Raw genomic sequence first — 19,675 nt, forward strand, 5'->3', positions numbered from 1 at the left:
GCATAGATGATTCTCTTAGCCTCAGTTTCCTCCTCTATAAAATGCACAATCAGCCTCAAGGTGGTGTGAGTGTTCGATGAGATGGCATCAGTAAGACCCCAGCAGCGCCTAACAAGTGTCCTTCCCTTCTCCTGCTCCCTCGCCCCCCTTCCTGTGTCCCTCATTTCTCTACACCCATATCCTCCCCTCAGAGGTAGCATCATGGACGCCCCACCTGAGCAGTGGCACAGAGCCCCACACTTGGGTCCCGTGCTTGGTTTAACGCTCTGCAGTTGCTGAAATTCTTTATGATTTCTGAATACAGGGCCCAGAATTTTCTTTTTAGACTGGGCTCTAACGTGCAGCCAGTCCTGCCTGCCTTCAGCTCATGGCTCATCCTGTTCTCACACCCTCCAGTCCTCATTGCGCTCTCTGCAGACACCTCCAACAGCTCCCAATCTAGCTGGGGAAGTAAGTAAGGGTGAAAGGTGGAAGGTAGAAATCAAGGGCAGAGGTTTAGAAGGACCAGGGACTTGGTGGCCTGTGAGCCTGTCCTCCTCTGCTGGCTGGAAGGACCAGGGTGGCAGGATTTGGTAACACTGTGGGCGAGAGCAGGTGAATTAGTGAGAGAGTGAATTAACGAGTGAGGGGGTGAATTAGTGAGAGTAACTGGGTGGCTGAATTAATGAGTTCCCTGAGAACTCCATTTTCTTTAAGTGGGGCGTTCACCCCAGGAAAGTCCCAAAGACACCCTGAAACATAAAGTGAGTGAATTGGAGACAGGGTGAATTAATGTGTGAATGAGTGAATTAATGAGTGGATGGATTAGTGAAAGAGTGAATTAATGAGTGAGTGAGAAATGGGTGGGTGAATTAATGAGTGGGCAAATGAGCAGGAGGTGGTATGTGTCTGAGGGGTGTGTGAAGGCACCCTCCTCATATTCTTTCAATTATTAGTAGCCCTTTCTCTGCCCTGTGTAGCTTTGTTCTCCCCCCTCCATCATCCTCCCCCAACCCAGCGGAGATAACTGGGGTGGGGGTGAGCGGAGCAATTGTTCTGGAGGAGAAGAAAGGCTGTTTCTGGCGTCAAGAGACCTGGGTTTAGGAATTAGCTCTGTCACCATTCAGATAACTGTTTGAATCATATCTTTCTCAGGGTCTCAATTTCCCCATCTGTACAATGGGGAGCAGATCCTGACCCATTTGTTTGTTGGTCAGGACAAGACCCTGAGGAAGGGAGCGTGCCCCCCCACAATTCACACTTTGAGATTTCATAAGTGCCTGAAGTGAGAAGACTTTAACTGCTTGCTCCCATGCCCCCCCCCCACCCCTGCCGGGAACATCCGATCGGGATTCCAGCGACCTTGGGGGCTGTGCTGAGCTGGGCTGGGTACCCTACTAAAGGATAAACACAGAGGAACCGGAGGAGCAGCTCTGGGAGGGGCCTCAAAGGGCTGTCTCCAGCTCCGGCCACCTGTCTGGCACCTATGACAAGCCACACACTGCGACTCCTCTCACAACCCAGCAATACGTGGCCTATACATACGGGCATCTCCTCAATTCTAAGAGGCACATTCCACATTTCCAAAGTGAAGTGTGATCGTTGGCATGTCAGAGTTTAATCGGTGACAAAAACAACAATCTTTCAATCTCTACAGTGATATCTTAGTTTGAATGAACTAAGGTCTATGATCAACTCAGGTGAGCTATGTCATGCCACGTACATATATAAGCACTACCAGGTGGACAGCCCGCACGTGACAAGCTGCTAAGTATACAAACCATGACAGACACATTTAACCACGTGTACAACACGCATGACCCACCGTCTATGAAGCACTTTCCAGAAACCTATTTCGTACCCCATTCATGTCCCACCCATCACAACCTACCCCAAAAGTAAATCTACCCACTCATGAACTCCATAAATTACATCTATTATATACACGGTTCACCCCACCCTTTGCTGACCCCAAAGAATATCTTCTAGATACACGTCCCTCCTCTAAACAACCCACCACCTATAAGATCTACTGGCTCTGTGTTCTCAGGCAAATTATTTCGAAGTCTGGGTTTCTCCTCCTGTAAAATGGGCCTAACTAGTCCTCCTTTCCCACCCCCACCCCCAACCTCTTAGAAGATAAACCACAGACCTAGAAATCAGAAAGATCTGGGTCAAAATCCAGGCACTGTCAACTTCCCAAACCCCGTGACCTCAGGTTCTACCTCTCTCAGCCTTAGTTTTGGCATCAGATAAATGGGTTGATACTTTCTTCACAGTGACAGTTGGGCATTAAATGACCAAGTGCAGGTAAATGGTGCAATAGTAGCACTTGTCGTTGGTGGTTGACTCTGACCCACAGACCACATAATCTGTCGGAATCAGGACCCCTGCACAGGAGAGCTCCTGGAGACGGCATGCCCAGCCGTGACCACACCCTGGCCTCCGTGCCATCGGCTCAGCAGCCCTTCTTTATCTCTGCCCCACCCCCTTGGGCTGTCAGACCCCAGCTCAACATGCAACAGCTCCCAGGGCATAACAACTGACCCCCGAACTCACCTAGAGGTCCAACTCCTTCATGTTGTAGGTGCAGAAACGTAGGTCTCGCCCCAGAAGGAAAGGAAAGGTGGCTTTGATAGCACTGCCCTTGGCAGCCCGGTGTCAGGGGAGGGGTTGCCACAGACCCAGCTGTGGATGGGGTGCTCAAGCCCCTGGTGTGGACAGTGGCTAAGGGAACTGCTGCTCTGAACCACATCATTTTTCCTTTAAATGGCAATAATGGCTAACTAATGTTGCTGGAGAGATTCTGTGCTAGGCCCAGAGCTAAGAACTTCCCACTCTTCTCAGTTTATCTGTCCCACTTTACAGATCTGAGACTCAGAGACTTGAAGTGACTTCCCTAAGGCCATACAGATCAGGACAGGAGAGGCTGTGATTTGACCTTGAGTCTGACTCCAGAGTTGAGGGCTTCACCCCCTACATGCTACCTCCCTCCTGGAGTCCCAGAAAAAAACCCTCAGAATTCTGGAACACTGAGCCGCTGGGCCCACCATCGTGTTATTGCTGGGGAGCTCAGGCATCTGAGAAGGGAAGGAGCCTGTCCTGGGCACATTCAAGTTCAGAGGCATCCTCCAAACCTTCTGCCTTCCCCCAGGCTGCTTGGTGTCTTCACTTCCCCTGGGTGCTCACCACCCCGCTATCTCCTGTCTCTCCTCCCCCACCCACTGCCCAGGGAACAGTGCAGGAACCAGGGACTTATCAAGACAAAGAACAAAAGTCGTGGGGGAAAGAAGCCAAGAGCCATCTCCACTCTGGGGTAGGGCCCTTCAGTTTCGCCCCTTTGAAATTTCAAATTCCAGTTTGTGGACAAAGTCCTAACTTTCTCACAATATAGGTCCCCAACCACTGACCAAACTCCAGTTCAGGCAGCCAGCAGGCCCAGGGACGCCGCCTGTGGCAGCTCCCAAGATCCGGGGGGAAGGGTCCTGAGCCAACTGGGGTCTGCCAGGCTATCCCAGCAGCCTCACCCCACCCCCACAGGGACCCCTGCCTCCCCCTGACAGGACAGCCCTCTTCCAGGAGCTGGGATCTGACGCTTGCGGATACAGACAGCAGATACCAGGTAGGCCTTCTCCGTATCCTGGGCATCTTTTCTCCCCCTTGAACTCCTAAAACACTACTCCGACCACCTTCCTCACCTGGGTACAGGCCACATTGGCTTAATCCAATCATGATCTCACAGAACTTCAAGATGGGAAAAGGTGTCTCAGCTAACCCCCACATTTGGGGGTAAAGACCCTGAGCCCCCAGGGGACTGGCAGCTGGGTAGAGGTTGAACCATAGACCCAGGGCCCTCGCTGAGCCCCAGAGGGTAGAAGGGACATGCTCAAGGTCACACGGCAGTGGTGGGGAGCTTGGCCTTCACAAGGAGGCCATAAGCTCTGAGGCCCCCTTTGCTCCTCTGTAGCCCTGAGGGCCCTGGCACTGCCTCCTTCAGACATGGGATGCTGGTGTGTTTGTTCACTCAGTGACGGATGGCCACTAGGTTGCCATGGAAGTACTTCTGAGAGGAAGATGAGGGAGCTCGGGGCTGAAGGCCAGGGGGTTTGGAAGGAAACAACATTCATGTGGTTAACTGATAACTGAGCCCCATCCTTGGGCCTCAGAAGCCTCCTTCCTCCCTGTCCTCAGCACGATTAAGACGAACTTACCTGCCTGCTAATCATTGCTGAGCCTGTTGATTTTGCCTTAAAAAATTAACTGGGCATGAGTTTGCGGTTTGCTTCACCCCTAACCCTGAAAAGGCCGGGGTGGGCAGGAGGCCACCCGGGTTATGCAAGAGGCCGCTGTCCTCCCCACGCACATCCAGTGGCCTCCTCTGCTTGCCCTCCAAAGGGGAGGTTTTGCTTAAGAGTCAACAGTCTGCTTGTTCCCCCTGCTCTGGGTCCTGAGCAAATTTGCTCTGTTGCCAAAGAGAGATAAAGGCAGCTGGGGGGAAGCTTTCCAAACAGGGATGCGAAGCGGCAGCTTTTGAGCTCGGGATTCTAGAATCCTGCAGTGTCCAAGACAGGAGGAGATGGCCTGGGGCTTCAGACTGGGTTCTGAGGTTCCCAGGAGCCAAGGGAGTGTGTGACATGCCCCACTTTACCCAGTGCCGGCCTCTCGGGTGTGCTGCTCCTTAATATGTCATTTGAAAGGCTGAGCTCGCGGCAGAGAATGAGAACTGTGAACTGCTGGTCCAGACTCATTCCCTCACTCATTGTACAGATAGGGAGATGGAGGCCTGAGGCGGGAAGGGACTCGTCCAAGGACAGAAGGTCACCCCAGGTGTCCTGGGTCTCCAGCTAGGACAGGGAAGGCAGGGGCTGTCTCTGGGACTCAGTGATGTGTTCTGGACATTAGTGAACGAGATGGCACAGAAACGCCCTCCTCCACCGTTCAGCCTCCCTGCCAGGGCTGGCTGGAAGCAGAGTAATGCCTGACATCGGACAGCCTCGCTCAGGGAAATTCACCTGGCCCTGTGTCCTGTGGGTCCTCGAGGAGCAGCCATCAGTTGCAAACCAGAGGCTCCAAGCTATAACCCATTTAGCCACGTTGTCTGTCTAGTGGCATCGGGTCATACAAAAAGAAGCCAAGCCCTGCCTGGCTCTCGACTTCTCTGTGCCTCCGTTTCCTCACCTGTAAATTGGGACTAACAATCTCTAACTCACAGGGTTGTAGTGAGGATGAAATGGACTGAAATACATGCAGTGATAACCACGCCTATGTTTACAGAGCTGTTGGGGTTAGAAGGGGTGGTCTTTCCATTTGTTAACTCATTAATCCTCACAACCACTCTGTGAGGTAGGCAATGTTTTTATCACCATTTTACCGAACTGAGGCACAGAGAGGTTGAGTCATATGCCCATGCTCACACAGCTTATAAGAAACAAGAGTTGGCATTCCACCCTGATCAGTCTGGCTCCAGAGTCTGTGCTCCTAATCCTGAGGTTACCCTTCCCTTCCAGGGCTGGCTCACAGCAAGTGTTCAATGAACGTTGGCCAGTAAGACAATAAAATAAGCTTCATCCCAAGGTACATGAGGGCTTTGTGCATGGGCTGTGAAGGTGGAAGGCAGGAGAAGGAAGACATATCTCTGGGTTGGAGTGGTCAGGTCATGGATGGATTCCTGGAGGAGGTGGCAGAGGAAACGTCCAGAAGTGGAGAACATGGTGGGTGACAGTGGAAGGGCATGGAAGCTGCTCTGGCCAGAGAGCAGGGCATTGTGGGTGACACTGACCACAGGCTCGAGTTAAAGTAGAGGGGCGGCCGGATGGCTCAGTTGGTTAGAGCGCGAGCTCTCAGCAACAAGGTTGCCGGTTCAATTCCTGCATAGGATGGTGGGCTGCACCCCCTGCAACTAAAGATTGAAAATGGGAACTGGACTTGGAGCTGAGCTGTGCCCTCCACAGCTAGATTGAAAGACAACGGCTTGGAGATGATGGGCCCTGGAGAAACACACTGTTCCCCAATATTCCCCGATAAAAAAAAAAGAGTTAAAATAGAGAGTATGATCTGGAAAGTGATCAGGAAGGAAGCCAGAAGGACTTAGGTCTGTGTGGGCAGGGTGTCCCTGCAGGCTGCCTCCTGCCACGTGGCTTGTGACTTCTGGGCTGAAACTGTGGCTGTTGCTGTCCTGTTTATGTTCCTTGCTCCTGGTTATGATCCTGACTTTATCTGCAGAAGTGACCTTGAGAGTTAGATGGGGCCTGCCCAGCCCCTGTGGGGCCTGAAGGATGACAGGGAGGCCCTGCCTGACCCAGGCCCTGCTCTTGTGGGGGGGTGCATATTTTACTTATTTTCACAAAGGCTCCGTGTGAATCCTGCTCCCGCTATTTCCAGCCCCTGTGTGACCTTGGGCAAGGTCATTTCCTTCTCTGATTTTGGTTTCCCATTTGAAAAGTTGTCTACCATACAGCAGAGATTCAACTCTGATGGTGAATTAGAATCACTTGGGGCCTTTCAAAAATACTGATGCCCAGGCCCATCACAGACTGATGATCAAATCTTGGGCTAGGGGTGGGGTGGGTGAGGAGCATCAGTAAAAAGTTCCCAGGTGATTCTGATGTTCAACCATGATTGAGACCCACTGTAAGTAGGAGGGCTTGGAATTTGGAGCTGGAAAGACCGAGATGTGCATCCAAGCTCTACAACTTACTAGCTTGCAATTTCAGTGAGTCTCAGTTTGCCCATCTGTACAATGGGGACAATGACAGCTTCCTCCTAGAGTCAGAATACCGATTCAATGCGATATTTAGACAGTGCCTGTACTGTGGCCAGCATGTGGGGAGCTCCTGATTCCTGGTACCAATGACCATTATTGTGCTACTGACAAAAGGAGATTGACTTACACATAAGGGCCCATGGATTCAGAGACGCGGAGTCAGGTTTTCTCTACTCCTTCAGTCAAGTTCTAGTGTGTGGGTCTCAATCTTGGCTGCATACCTGTCATATTATTGAGGTATGTGTGATGATTATTATTATGATTTGATATTTTTTCCTAACTGGTTAAAAATTTTAAATTTATTTTTGAATTGGTCCTACATTCACATGGTTCAAAAGTCAAAACAATATAAAAGCTGCACTTTGAGCAGTCTTGCTTCTGCCTGTCTCCTGTCCACGAGTCCATTCCCCTCTTCACCACAGGTAACCAGTTCGCTTACTTTCTTATGTATCAGCCAAGTTTTCTTTACACGTGTGCAGAGTAGGCAGCATCTGAGAGCCTATGTTATCACCCCACCCTTACACTGTTCTACCCTTGCTTTGCTCATGGAATAGCATAGCCTACAGATTTTTCAGTAACAGTTGCAAGCAAGCTTTGAGGAAAGAAAGGTGATTGCCCCCTTTACCGGTGAGGAAACTGAGGCTCAGATTGCTGAGTCAATGGTATTTGAGCTCTCTCTCCCTGGCTCCAGAGGCAATGATTGTCCCCCTGCTCCAGTGTGGCCTTCCAGGAAGCCTGACAGAGAGCTTTGGAGCCTGGCCTAAATCTCTCCAGGGCAGGCCTGGCAGGAGGTGGGGTGGGAGTGGGCTGTCCAAAGTCACAGAAGGGCTAAAGCAGGAAAGAAAAATGTTTAAAGTCATTCAGATAGTAATCCAGTGAGGGGATGTCCCCTGGATGGGGCAGGTAGGTCCTGGTGGCCATGCCCTCCAGCAGAGTGGAGACTGCCAGGAACTCTCTGCCAGCCTCAGGCTATGTGGGTGGCAGAAGAGGGCAGAAGAAGGGAAGCAGGGAGGGAAGGGAAGTGTGGCTGATGGGACAGGTTGAGGAGAGAGGGGACTGAGGTGTCTCCATGCTTGGAAGTTAGAGAAGAGGATATGGAATTAAAGACAGAGGGGACGATGACATTTTAAGCAAATGTTTTCTGCTTTGGCCACCTAAGGTCTCCCTCTGGATTCTTGACCTGCTTCAGTACACTGACTCACTGACCTTGGATAAGTCACTCTCCCTCTCTGTGTCTCAGTTTCCCCAAAGCAAAAATGAAGGCTATTAGGTAGCTGGTCTTTAGGTAGCTTTAGAGTACCCCTAAAAGACTCTGTGAGGCTCCCCCTCACCTTGTTGAGGAAATCTGAATCCTGCCCTGATCAGAATGGGGTCAGCCCCATAAGGCCCTGGATACTCCAGGGGTGGGGACTGGGGGTACAAGGTCACTATACTGCTCCCAAATCCGGACTCCATCCCTTGGTCCTGCGAGTTTCTCCCGCCACCCTGTCTTCCTCTCCAGGTAGGTGTGGAGTCAGGACCATACCTGGGCGGTCCCGGGGGAAGCCCTGGCCCTAGTCTGACCTCCTCCTCCTGGTGCTGTGGGATCCCGCACAGTGAGCAACCTTTTCATCCTTGAGGGAGCTCCCACTGCCACCCAGGCATCGGAGACCCTGTGAGAGCTGCCGGGCAGAGTTAATCTCTTAAAGCTGGTCACAATGAGATTTCAGGGATGGTGGGAGGCAGTCTCCATGGTAACTGCAGACCAGCCCAGGACCCATCCAGCCCAGGCCTCAGCAAGGGAGTCCTAGAGAGCCAACCCAAATAGGAGTGGGAGACACAGTGGCCTGGACTCCTGGACTCCCTGGCCCTCCTGTTGTCTCTCTGGAGGGCTTGAGATAAACCATACCCCTCATACTGCTTCAGTGTTCTCCTGTTAAACTAGACAGAGCCATACTCACAGGGAGCACCCTGTCACCTTTCTCGGCCTCAGTTTCTTCATTCTCCAATTGGGGTGATAATCCTTAACCCAGAGGCTTTTCCAGAAGAGTGCAAGCTTCAGAGTCTGTCAGACCTGAATATGAAGCTAGGCTTTTTCCAGACTGTAAACCTAGCCCAGGCATTTCACTTCTCTGAGCCTCAGTTTCCTCATCTATATAATGGGCACAAATCACTATTATGCCTGACTGGTAAGTACTGATGCTCAGTGAATGTGAGTCTCCTTCTCACCTCTTTCTGAGCCCCATCCACACTGCACATCTGCCCCCACCCCCAGCCACTTGCCACTTTCAGAATCTCACAGCCCCTGCCTTGTCTCTGGACTTTGCTCATGCCAGACCTTCTGTCCACAGCAGCTATCACACATGCCTCTTCAAATCCTCATCGTCCAAGTCCCATCTTAGTCTTCTCCCATTGGGCAGTCCTGCTGGCTCAGACAGGGTCAGGGCTCCTTCTCTGTGCTCCCACAGTCCCCAGCGCTTTAAATCATACAAGTTTAATCAAATGGTGGTTACTGGTTATTTGCCTGCCTTCCCCATTGGACTGTGTCCCGTTTTACCCTTATGTTCCCAGGACCCAGCTGGCACTTAATATAATGGGTTGGATGAATACATGAATGAATGAATGAATGAAGAAAGGAATTTGTCCATCCAATCATTCAACATTTATCCAGCACTTTCCATGTACACTGTTGTGGGTGTTTGAGCAAATAAAAACACAGACTATCCAATTAAATTTGAATTTCAGATAAACAATGAATAATTCCTTTAGTATAAAGTATGTACCAAATAATGCATGGGACATACTTACATTTGAAACATTTCTATTGTTTAGCCTTAAGTTCAAATGTAACTGGTCCACCCTATTCCCTCCTTCACAGAGCTTACATTTTGATGGGGAGGTGCGGTAGATACAATCAGTAAGCAAGTAATTAAATAAAAAAGAAGAGAATCTCAAATAGTGGTTAAGACGAGACAGCATGATGAGACAGTGCCTGGGGACAGACACCGGGGGCATCTCGGATAGGTGATCTCTGAGCTAGTGGCCTTTACCCTCATGGGACAGCTCTAAGCTCCAGTGAGATGCTGCTTTGTTAAAGTCCTTTGGGGATCCTAAAGGACATGGTGGCTGTTAAACTTGAGAGAAGAACTCAGAGGCGGGCAGAGGGCGCAGCCGAGGGAGGGAGGCGGGGTGCGGAGTCTCACTTGACAGACTCCACAATTTTGTAATTTGGATCGGGGCCTTCACCAACCTTCGCGAACCCGCAGCCCCACCCCTTGGGCAGCCAATGTCGTCTGTGGGGCTGAGAGCCAGAGACAGGGGCCACAGGGCCTGTGCGGCGAAGCGTGGACACCTGGGCAGGCAGGAGCTGGGAGCCCTGACATCGTCACCCCCACCCCTACTCCTGTCCCCGCGGCTGCCCTGGGGCGCCGCAAAGAGCCAGAGGACGTCGGGGAGAAAGCCGCTCAGAGGCGTCGCGGCACAGAGTTTCGCGCGTCTTGGGCTCCTCGTAGTGGCCAATGCAGGAAATGGCTCGCAGAAACTTTTAAAGAACCACACGTGCATTACTAATCACAGCGAAGGTCGTATTACAATGCCACCAATCACAGGCCAGACGGACTACTTCGCTCCAAACCCAGTGGAAGACAGCTGGACATCAGTACAGACCTCAACTTGCTGGGTTTAGGTAAGGGGCAAGCGGACTTCCCTCCAATCACACACCAGCACGTGGCCACTGAGCAAATCGAACGCGAGATTTAAAAACCAGTTCCCCAAGGCCGGCACCTCAAGGCACCCCAAGGCCTGCCATTCCACCCATCTATGAAATTTATATCCCCAACACCCAGTAGCAACGGGGCAGGACCTTTTAAAGAGGATCCCAGGCTTTATGCTGGCTCCGTGTGGAATCTCACGTTTGCATTCAGGGGTATTTATATATCTTATTATTTAATGACAGTAATAGCATTAAATAGCCTACTCCCCATTATGAAAATTAACGTTTGGTTCCGGGAGAGTGGGAAAAGTATGACCTTTGGAGTTAGACACACCTGAATTGGAGTCCTCTTACTAACTTTGTAAAGTAGGGCAATTCACTAGCCTTCCTCAGTCTTTAAAAGAAAAGGATAATAATACCTATGTTAATTGTCATATTCCATCCTCCCACATCTTGAACAGCCAAAATCCTGGAAGTCACCATCTTTCTGTTCTTCCTCCCATCCCCCTGAGCTCATCAGATAAACCAGTTCTTGCCACCTCTGACAGTCTCTCCAATTTTCCTCATCCTTTCATGTCCACCACAGCCAACCTTGGCGCCCTCACCATCAACTCTCCACGCCTGCAAAAGTCTGTTCACTTCTCTTGTTCCTCCGCTCTGGGTCCCCTACCATCCACTCTTCACCCAGGGGCCAGAGATGATCTCGTACAAACAGACTGGATCAGTTGTAAAAGTTAAACTTTTACAGCTTTCTGTGCATTTATAACAAAATGTAAAAGTCAAACTTCCTATGGACTATGAGGCCTGTCTGACCTTGTTTCTATTTCTCTACATTTCCAACCTCATTTCTTTTCATTCACCCCTAGCCCAGCCACACTAGCCTTTTTGTTTGTTTTTCTTTCCTGTCTCAGGGCCTTTGCACATCTCCTCCACCCCATTAAGGAGATAACCCTTGTCTGTTGTATTCCCCAAGGTGCACCCCACATCTTGAACAGTTTAAAATGAAACACATGGCATAATAGGTGCTTAATAGATATTTGTTGGATGAATGACTGAAAAGATTTTTGAGGAGAAACTGATATAATATGCATGAAACGCTGAATACGTACTAGATTTTCAATGAAAAGGATTCTATGCTTACAGCAGAAAAATTAGAAAGTAAAATAAATAGAGGAGAGGAAAAATCATATGTGCTTCGACATTTGGGAGGGTTCAAACACTGGTTAACCAGGGTTTCTCAACCTCGGCACTGACATTTTCGGATGGAGAATTCTTTGTGGTAGGCACTGGGCTGTCCTGTGCATTGTAAGATGTTTAGCAGCATCTTGGGCCTCAACCCACTAGATACCAGTAACACCTGCCCCCCAAGTTATGACAGCCAAAACTATCTGCACACATCGCCAAATGTCCCTTGGTTCAAAAATCACCCCTAATTGAGAACCACTGTGTTAGGCCTCTAGACTTACAGGAAATTTTCTCCTATAATTCTGTGTCTCAATTTCCAGCATCCACAACAATCATCTGCTGTCATTATTCAAAATTCAGATGCCTCAGGCCTGACCTCCAGGCTCCAGGGTCAACAGTGGGCCCAGGCATCACACATTTCATGAGCTTCCAGGATGCTTCTGATACTTGGGGCCCTCAGACCCCACTTCGAAAACTCTTTCAGGGAGCCTCCCTGAGAACCAGATAACAGCACTGGGTGAGGCTCCCATCTCCCTTAGACTTTCTCCTTGAATTTCTCTCCTTTCCAATTACCCATCTCTGGATATCTCTTCAAACTTAGTGACAGAACAAAATCCTGGCTCAGCCGAAATCCAAACTGCCTCATCTACCATCAGGGAAGAAACAAATGCTGGCCACAGTTCAGCTGAACCTGCTTGTGAAATAACAGCACCCCCAACCAAAATGAACCCTGAGGTACTGCCTGGGAGAAGTATCAGCTTAACAGAATGGTGTTGTCAGACTGTCTTCTCCCTGGGGAACCACAGTCCCTTCTCTGAGAACAGGTGCTGTGGTGGGGCTGGTCACAGTGGTCAAAGACAATCCAATGAGTCATGACTCGGTCTACCTTTCTAGACCCATCTTTCAGACTCCTTTACTCACAGTCTCTCTGTGGGCTGTTCTCAACTATTCCATTTCTCTTCTTTCAGGCACATGGCAGGATGATATTTATGCTTTCTTGTCACCTTTGAAGTTAGATGTGACCATGTGACTTGTCTTGGCGAATGAAATGTGAGCAGAAACAATCTGTGTCACACCTGGGCAGAAGTTTAAGAGCCAGTGCTGCAGTTGTGGTGGGAACAAGTGTAGATAAGAACTCACCAGGATGAGGAGAGCACCCTGCCGACCTATGACGGACAAGTACTGTAAGTGAGCAATAAATGTCCATTGTGGTAAGCCGCTGAGACTTGGGGCGTTTTTTGTCACTGCAGTATAGCCTCAGCTAACTTGACCGAACACGGTCTTTCTAAAGCTTCACTGGTCTTCCTATGACCATTATGATTTCTGTCGTATCTGAACACCACCTAAGCTACTAACGTTTTTCTTATAGCAACTCACTTATTTTAACTTAGATTTATTTTAGAAGGAAACTTTATCACTACCACGTGAAACACCATAAGTAGGAAGCAATGGGAAAACAAACAGAATGAAAAAACTATTATATTCTGCCTTCATACTGTTGTCTTTCAAAGTCTCTGGGCCCTTGGTCTTACCTCTCTTTCTTAAAAATAAATAAGTAAATAAAAAGAGGTACCTAAGTGTGTGTCAATGTTTTGGATCCCCAAAAGCTGGCTGAGATTATGAGGTGTTTGCAGACAGCATCATATAGAGGTTGAGAGCACAAATTGTGGGGCCTGAATTTCTGGGCCTGAATTCTGGTTGTGCTATGGACTACCTCTGGGATCTTGGGCGAGTTATTTAACTACTCTGTTATTTTGCAAACTAGGGACGATAATGATTGTATGTCATTGGGTTGTTGTGGGAATTGTTTGCATTAATCTACAGAAAGGGCTTAGAACTGTGCTGGCGCACTGAGGCTTAGACAGGTGTTAGCTCTAAAATAATGACAGGATCAAGCTCCAGATGCCTTTGGGGAGATGTTTGAATTCAGTGAAAAGGAAAAAAAAAAAATCCCACACATTGGTTAAAAGCCAGTGTGGAGGGGAAGAGTTGCTCTAGCGGCCGGAGACATGACCACGTCCTAGAGGTTCTATTCGGCGGCAGGTACCCAGACCTCTAGCCCAGTGTCCTGTGTCATTGATTGCTTTGTGGAGAAAATGTGATATATCTTACAAACCCAGCATGCAGTTGTGTTATTTACTGAATTCAAAGTACTCTCCTTTGGAAAAGAGTACTGACCAATTCTTATAGTACCAGAGCACAAACCAGGACCAACAAATGGGTGTTGCAGGGAGGAAGGTTTCTGCTCAAAATGGAGACGATTTTCCTACCAAATATAATAGCTCTACCAGGGGGAAAGCTGCTCTATTAAGTCGGGAGTACCCTATCACTGGGAGTATCAAGGCCAAGCTGAATGTCAGGGAGGATGGAGATAGGATTCTAACAATGGGTCAGAGGTTGAATGAAAGGAGCGTCTCCCCGGTGCAAGAGTCTTACATAAAATACAATCAAAACCAAATTCATGTTGAATAACTATGGTGTACACCTGAAAGTAATATAATAGTGTATGTTAACTATATTTTAATAAAAATCTTTAAAAAAAACCCAAATTCACGTTGGGAAAACTGGATAGCCACATGCAAAAGAATGAAATTGGACTCTTAGTTTACACCACATACAAAAATTAACACAAAATGGGTTAAAGATCTAAACATAAGAACTAAAACTATAAAATTCTTAGAAGAAAACATAGGAGAAAATATTTATGACATTGAATATCCAAGAGTCCAACTTCTTGGATATGCCACCAAAAGCACAGACAACCAAAGAAAAAATAGATAAATTGAAGTACATAGAAATTAAAAACTTTTGTGCACAAAAGTATACTATCAACGGAGTGAAAAGGCAACCCATGTAATGGGAGAAAATATTTACTAATATATATCTGATAAAAGGTTAGTATCCAGAATATATAAAACCTCCTGTCACTCAACAATAAAAAAATAAACAACCCAATTTTAAAATGAGCAAAGGACTTGGATAGAAATTTCTCCAAAGATCTACAATTTACCAAGAAGGACATGAAAAGATGCTCAACATCATTGATCATTAGGGAAATGCAAATCAAAACAACAGCAAAACAAAAGATACCACTTCATACTCATCAGGATGGATATTTTTTTAAAAAATGGGTAGGTGTTGACAAGGATGTGGAGAAGCTGGAATCCTGCACTGAGATGGGAATTAAAATAATGCATCCACGGTGGAAAGCAGTATGGCAGTTCCATAAAAATTTAAAAACAGAGTTACCCTATGATCCAGCAATTCCACTTTTGGGGTATATACACAAAAGAATTGAAAGCCAGGTCGGAAAGACATATTTTTACATCTATTTCATAGCAACGTTATTCACAATAGCCAAAAGGTAGAAGCAACCCAAGTGTCAATTGACAGATGAACAGAAAAACAAAGTGTGGTATCAATATTCAGTGGAATATTATTCCGTCTTAAAAAGGAAGGAAATTCTGATAGATGCTGCAACATAAATGAACCTTGAGGACTTTAACATAAGCCAGTCACAAAAGGACAAATACTGTATCATTCCACTTACAGGAGGTACCTAGAGTAGTCAAATTCATAGAGACAGAAAGTAAAAGGGTGGTTGTCAGGGGCTGGAGGAAGGGAGGACTGAAGAGTTATTTTCTGATGAATACAGAGATTCAGGGAAGATGAAAAAGATTCAAGAGCTAGATGGTTGAGATGACTGTATAACAGTGAATCTATCTACTGCCTCTGAATTATACCCTTAAAATGGCTAAAGTGGTAAATTTATGTGATGGCTCTCTTACTACAATTTTTAAAAATTTCAACAATGTATAAAATATATATACTGCATCCTGGCCAAGTTAGGCTGATTCCAGGAATGCAAGAATGTTTTAATATTAGAAAATCTATCAATAACTTAGAGGACTAAAGGAGGAAAAAATGTGATTATCTCTGTAGATGCACAAAAAAAGTTAAGACAATTCAACATTAATTGTAAATTAAAAACAAAAATAAAATTCTAGCTTACTTAAAAGAAACTTTTTAAAACTGAATATCATGACCTACCCAAAAGCTATAGCAGCTATTACATTTAAAAAGGTTAAAGTGTCCCTTTAAAGTCCAGAATAAAGTAGGGTTGCCCACTGGGACAGAAGCTGTGAGTTGTTCTCTGTTATCTAGTCTCCCTGTCTTTCTGTGTAATAGAACCTCTGGTTCTTCTACAGCGATGCCCACCAACAGACTTATCTCGAGCCTTCCTTTGAAGCTAGGTGAGACCATGCATGTGAATAGCTTCTGGCCAATAAAATATAATCAGAGATGTAGTTTGGCAGCTTCCAGGAACTTTTCTTAAAAGACAGCTGGAACATGACTTTTACTCCCTTTTCCTCTTTGTCTCTTGCTCCATCTTTCTACCTGTAACGTGAATATGTGGTTTAGAGCTCTGGCAGCCATCTTGGACCATGAGATGAAGACCTCGTGGGGGTGGAAAAACAGTAGCTTGAAGGAGCCTGGGTCCCTGAGGACCGCCTTGGGGAAGAGCTTCCATACTAACCTTAGACTGCCTACCTCTGGATTTTTACATAACTCAGGAATAATCTTCTATCTTGTTTAAGCTATTGCTATTTGGTGTCTTAGCTCCTCAGACAAACTAAACCCTATCTGATATTCTCATTATTACTGCTTCTGTTTGATATTTTACTGGAGGCCCTAGCAATGCAATAAGACAAGAAATTAAAAAAAGATCTAATAACAGAATTTAACAAGGTGGATGGATACATTTTGAATATATTAAAAGCATTTGGTTTGTATACACTAACATGAACAAGTGAGAAGATTTAATTAAAAACTATGATAGCAATCTAACAAAAGACCTTAGGTATTACAAAAGACCTTATGTAATCTCATGTGTTAAGATTACCAAACTTTATTGGAAAACATAAAAGCAGGCCTATATAAATGAAGACCTATATAAATGTATCATGTTCGTGGCAGAATGACTCATTATGTAAAGATGTCAATTATTCCCAAATGAATCAATAAATTCAATGAAATTCCAATTAATAGCCCAATAACACAAAGCCACTTGGTAAACTATAAACACTCAAAATAGGCTAGGTGTCTTTATTGAAGTCCAGTGGGGGAGACAAATATGCCAGTGGTCTCCAATCTTTATTGTCCCTCGTTCAACCTCATCCTAAAATTTATATGAACAAAGAAAAGAGACATGATGATGTTGAAGAACAAGTGTAAGGAGGGCATAGGTCTACAATATATAAAGCTGTAACTGCACCTTCCTATATGGTAACAACGAGCCACATGGGGCCCTCAAGCATTTGAAATGTTACCAGTTCAAATTGAGATGTGCTGTGAGTGTAAAATATACATTGTATTTTGAAGACCTTGTGTAAAAAAGAATGAAACATATCTCATTAATTATTTTTATTGATTAGATGTTGAAATGATAATATTTTAGATCTATTGGGTTAAATAGAACATTAAATAATTTTATCTGTTCCCTTTTGGACTTTTATTTTGGTATAATTGTAGATTCACACACCTCTTTTTTTTTTAATTGTTTAAACGTGGCTACTAGAGATTGATAAGTGGGACAGTATTGAGAGCCTAGAAACAGATCTACATGTATTTGAAAATGGGATAAATGAGATGGCATTGCACATTAGTCAAGAAACGATGTCCTATTTAATAAATGGTGCTGGCCCGATTGGCTATCCATCTGAAGAAAAATGTAATGGCATCTCTATTTCATACTATGCACAAAAATAGTTTCCTATGGAATAAAGACCTAAATATGAAAACTGAAAAATGAAACTTATAGAAAATACTTAGCTAATATCTGTATGATCTCAGGGCACTGGAAGATTTGAAGGGCAAGATACTCCATAATGGAAAAGAATATTAAATTGAATGACCTTACTTATTATTTAAATAAAATGTAACTATATTACAGTTGTAAACTTCTGTACAACAAAAGATTCTCTAAAGACAATGAAGAGACAAGCTACAGACTGATCAAAAGTATTTTCTACAAATATAACTGAAAAAGGATTTGCATCAAGAATAAGTAACTCCTGGGGCAGCTGGATGGCTCAGTTGCATAGAGAGCGAGCTCTGAACAACAGGCTTGCCGATTCAATTCCCACATGGGCCAGTGAGCTGCGCCCTCCACAACTAGATTGTAGATAATGACTTGGAGCTGATGGGCCCTGGAGAAACACACTGTTATCCAATATTCCCCAATAAAAACTATAAAAAAAAAGAATAAGTAACTCCTTCAAATTGATAAGAAAAGGTAAATAATGCAGTAGAAAAATGGGCAATGGCTATAAACAAGCAGACTCACAGAGGAAACTCAAATGACAGAAGGGCCTCTCCCTCTCTAGTAACAGGAGAAATGCAAATTCTCCTTTTACACACACTCATCATCTTTCAGAATCAAGTGCTGCAACCGGAGCAACCGGAATTCCTCGACACAACTGACTCAAATGGCAGTTGGTGGGCAAGAGAGAGTCATTTACCAATATCTCATCAAAGTGAAGACGCCCATTGTCTGAGAGCCAGAAACGCAACTCCTATAAAGTACCCTAGAGAAACTCTCACCCACAGGTATAAGAACATTCTTTGTAGCATTGTTTAAAATAGTGAAAAACTGGCAGCAACTCCACTGTCAAAAACCAGAATAAATATACTTGAGATATTCATACACGGCATTTTAAATGAGTGACCGGGGGCCGGCCCGGTGGCTCAGGCGGTTAGAGCTCCGTGCTCCTAACTCAGAAGGCTGCCGGTTCGATTCCCACATGGGCCAGTGGGCTCTCAACCACAAGGTTGCTGGTTCAATTCCTCGACTCCCGCAAGGGATGGTGGGCTGCGCCCCTGCAACTAACAATGGCAACTGGATCTGGAGCTGAGCTGTGCCCTTCACAACTAAGACTGAAAGGACAACAACTTGAAGCTTGAATGGCACCCTCCATAACTAAGATTGACACAACTAAGATTGAAAGGACAACAACTTGACTTGGAAAAAAAAGGCCTGGAAGTACACACTGTTCCCCAATAAAGTCCTGTTCCCCTTCCCCAATTACAAAAAAAAAAAAAGGGAAGAAAAAAAAAGAGTGACCTAGTGCTACCTCTATCAACATGAGAAGATCCAAAAAGCTATTATATGAGTGAGTAAAAGTGAGTAAAAGGAAGTTGCTAAAGGATAGGTACAACATCCCATGTAAAATTTTCCAGATATGCAAAATAATTTTACATACTGTTTATGTAATTATGTATAGGAAATGTATGAAAACATGTTGCAGTGATAGACCCCAAATGGTGACTGTGGTCACCTGTGAAAAAGGTGGCAGGGCGATGAGCTTAGGGAGGGCCACTGGGGGTGGCAACTCTAAGTGTAATGTTTCATTTCTCATTTAAAAAAGAAGAATCTAGTAAATATAGGGTCATGCAGTAGGATTTGACAAAGCTGAGTGATGGGTACATCAGCATTCAGTATATTATTCTCTACATTTTTCTGCATGTTTGTAATATTTCCTACTTTAAAAAAAAAGAGAAAAGAAATTATGAAAAAAAAGTCATTGTCTTTCTATATACCAGAAACAGAATTCGGTAGTATAGTTTTTAAAATCATACTATTTAATATATCGATAAGGTTCCTTTACGAAAAACATCTAGGACTGTATCTAAGCTATAGCATTTCTCTACTAGGGAGCAGGGAGATGGGTGTTAATGGGTGTTAATGTTTTTCAAGGGGTTCTGTGATGAACTCATGTGGGCACCCTGGAGGGTTCTATTGGAGTGGCCAAAGAACTGCTGTGTGTTAAGCGCTCTGAGAAGTTTTCTGATAATGAACTTTGTACAGCTTTCTTTAATCCAGCATTTTTCAAATGTCTAACAATAGAATCCTTCTTGTCCGAGTGGCGTTACCTTGGAAAAGGCTGACCTACTGACCTCGAAGCTCCCTTCCAATTCTCACGGTTGCCATTTCTAGTTTTGGCTCTGCCACTAACTTGCTGTATGACTTTGGCCAAATCACCTTTCCTCTTGGGGCC

At 45.8% G+C, this 19,675-nt stretch overlaps 1 long non-coding RNA gene across 1 annotated transcript in view; it reads left to right on the top strand.

Annotated features, from left to right (window-relative positions):
• Positions 1-3,397: 3,397 nt before the first annotated feature.
• LOC308490849 overlaps positions 3,398-19,675 on the top strand; it is a 42,941-nt gene continuing 26,663 nt past the window's right edge. The window contains exons 1-2 of the long non-coding RNA XR_013992267.1: positions 3,398-3,601; positions 12,587-12,802. This is a non-coding gene — a long non-coding RNA (uncharacterized lncRNA). The remainder of the gene's footprint in view (positions 3,602-12,586; positions 12,803-19,675) is intronic.

The sequence above is a fragment of the Rhinolophus hipposideros genome, assembly GCF_964194185.1.
Source record: "Rhinolophus hipposideros genome assembly, chromosome: 22".
In the NCBI taxonomy this organism is placed as follows: domain Eukaryota; kingdom Metazoa; phylum Chordata; class Mammalia; order Chiroptera; family Rhinolophidae; genus Rhinolophus; species Rhinolophus hipposideros.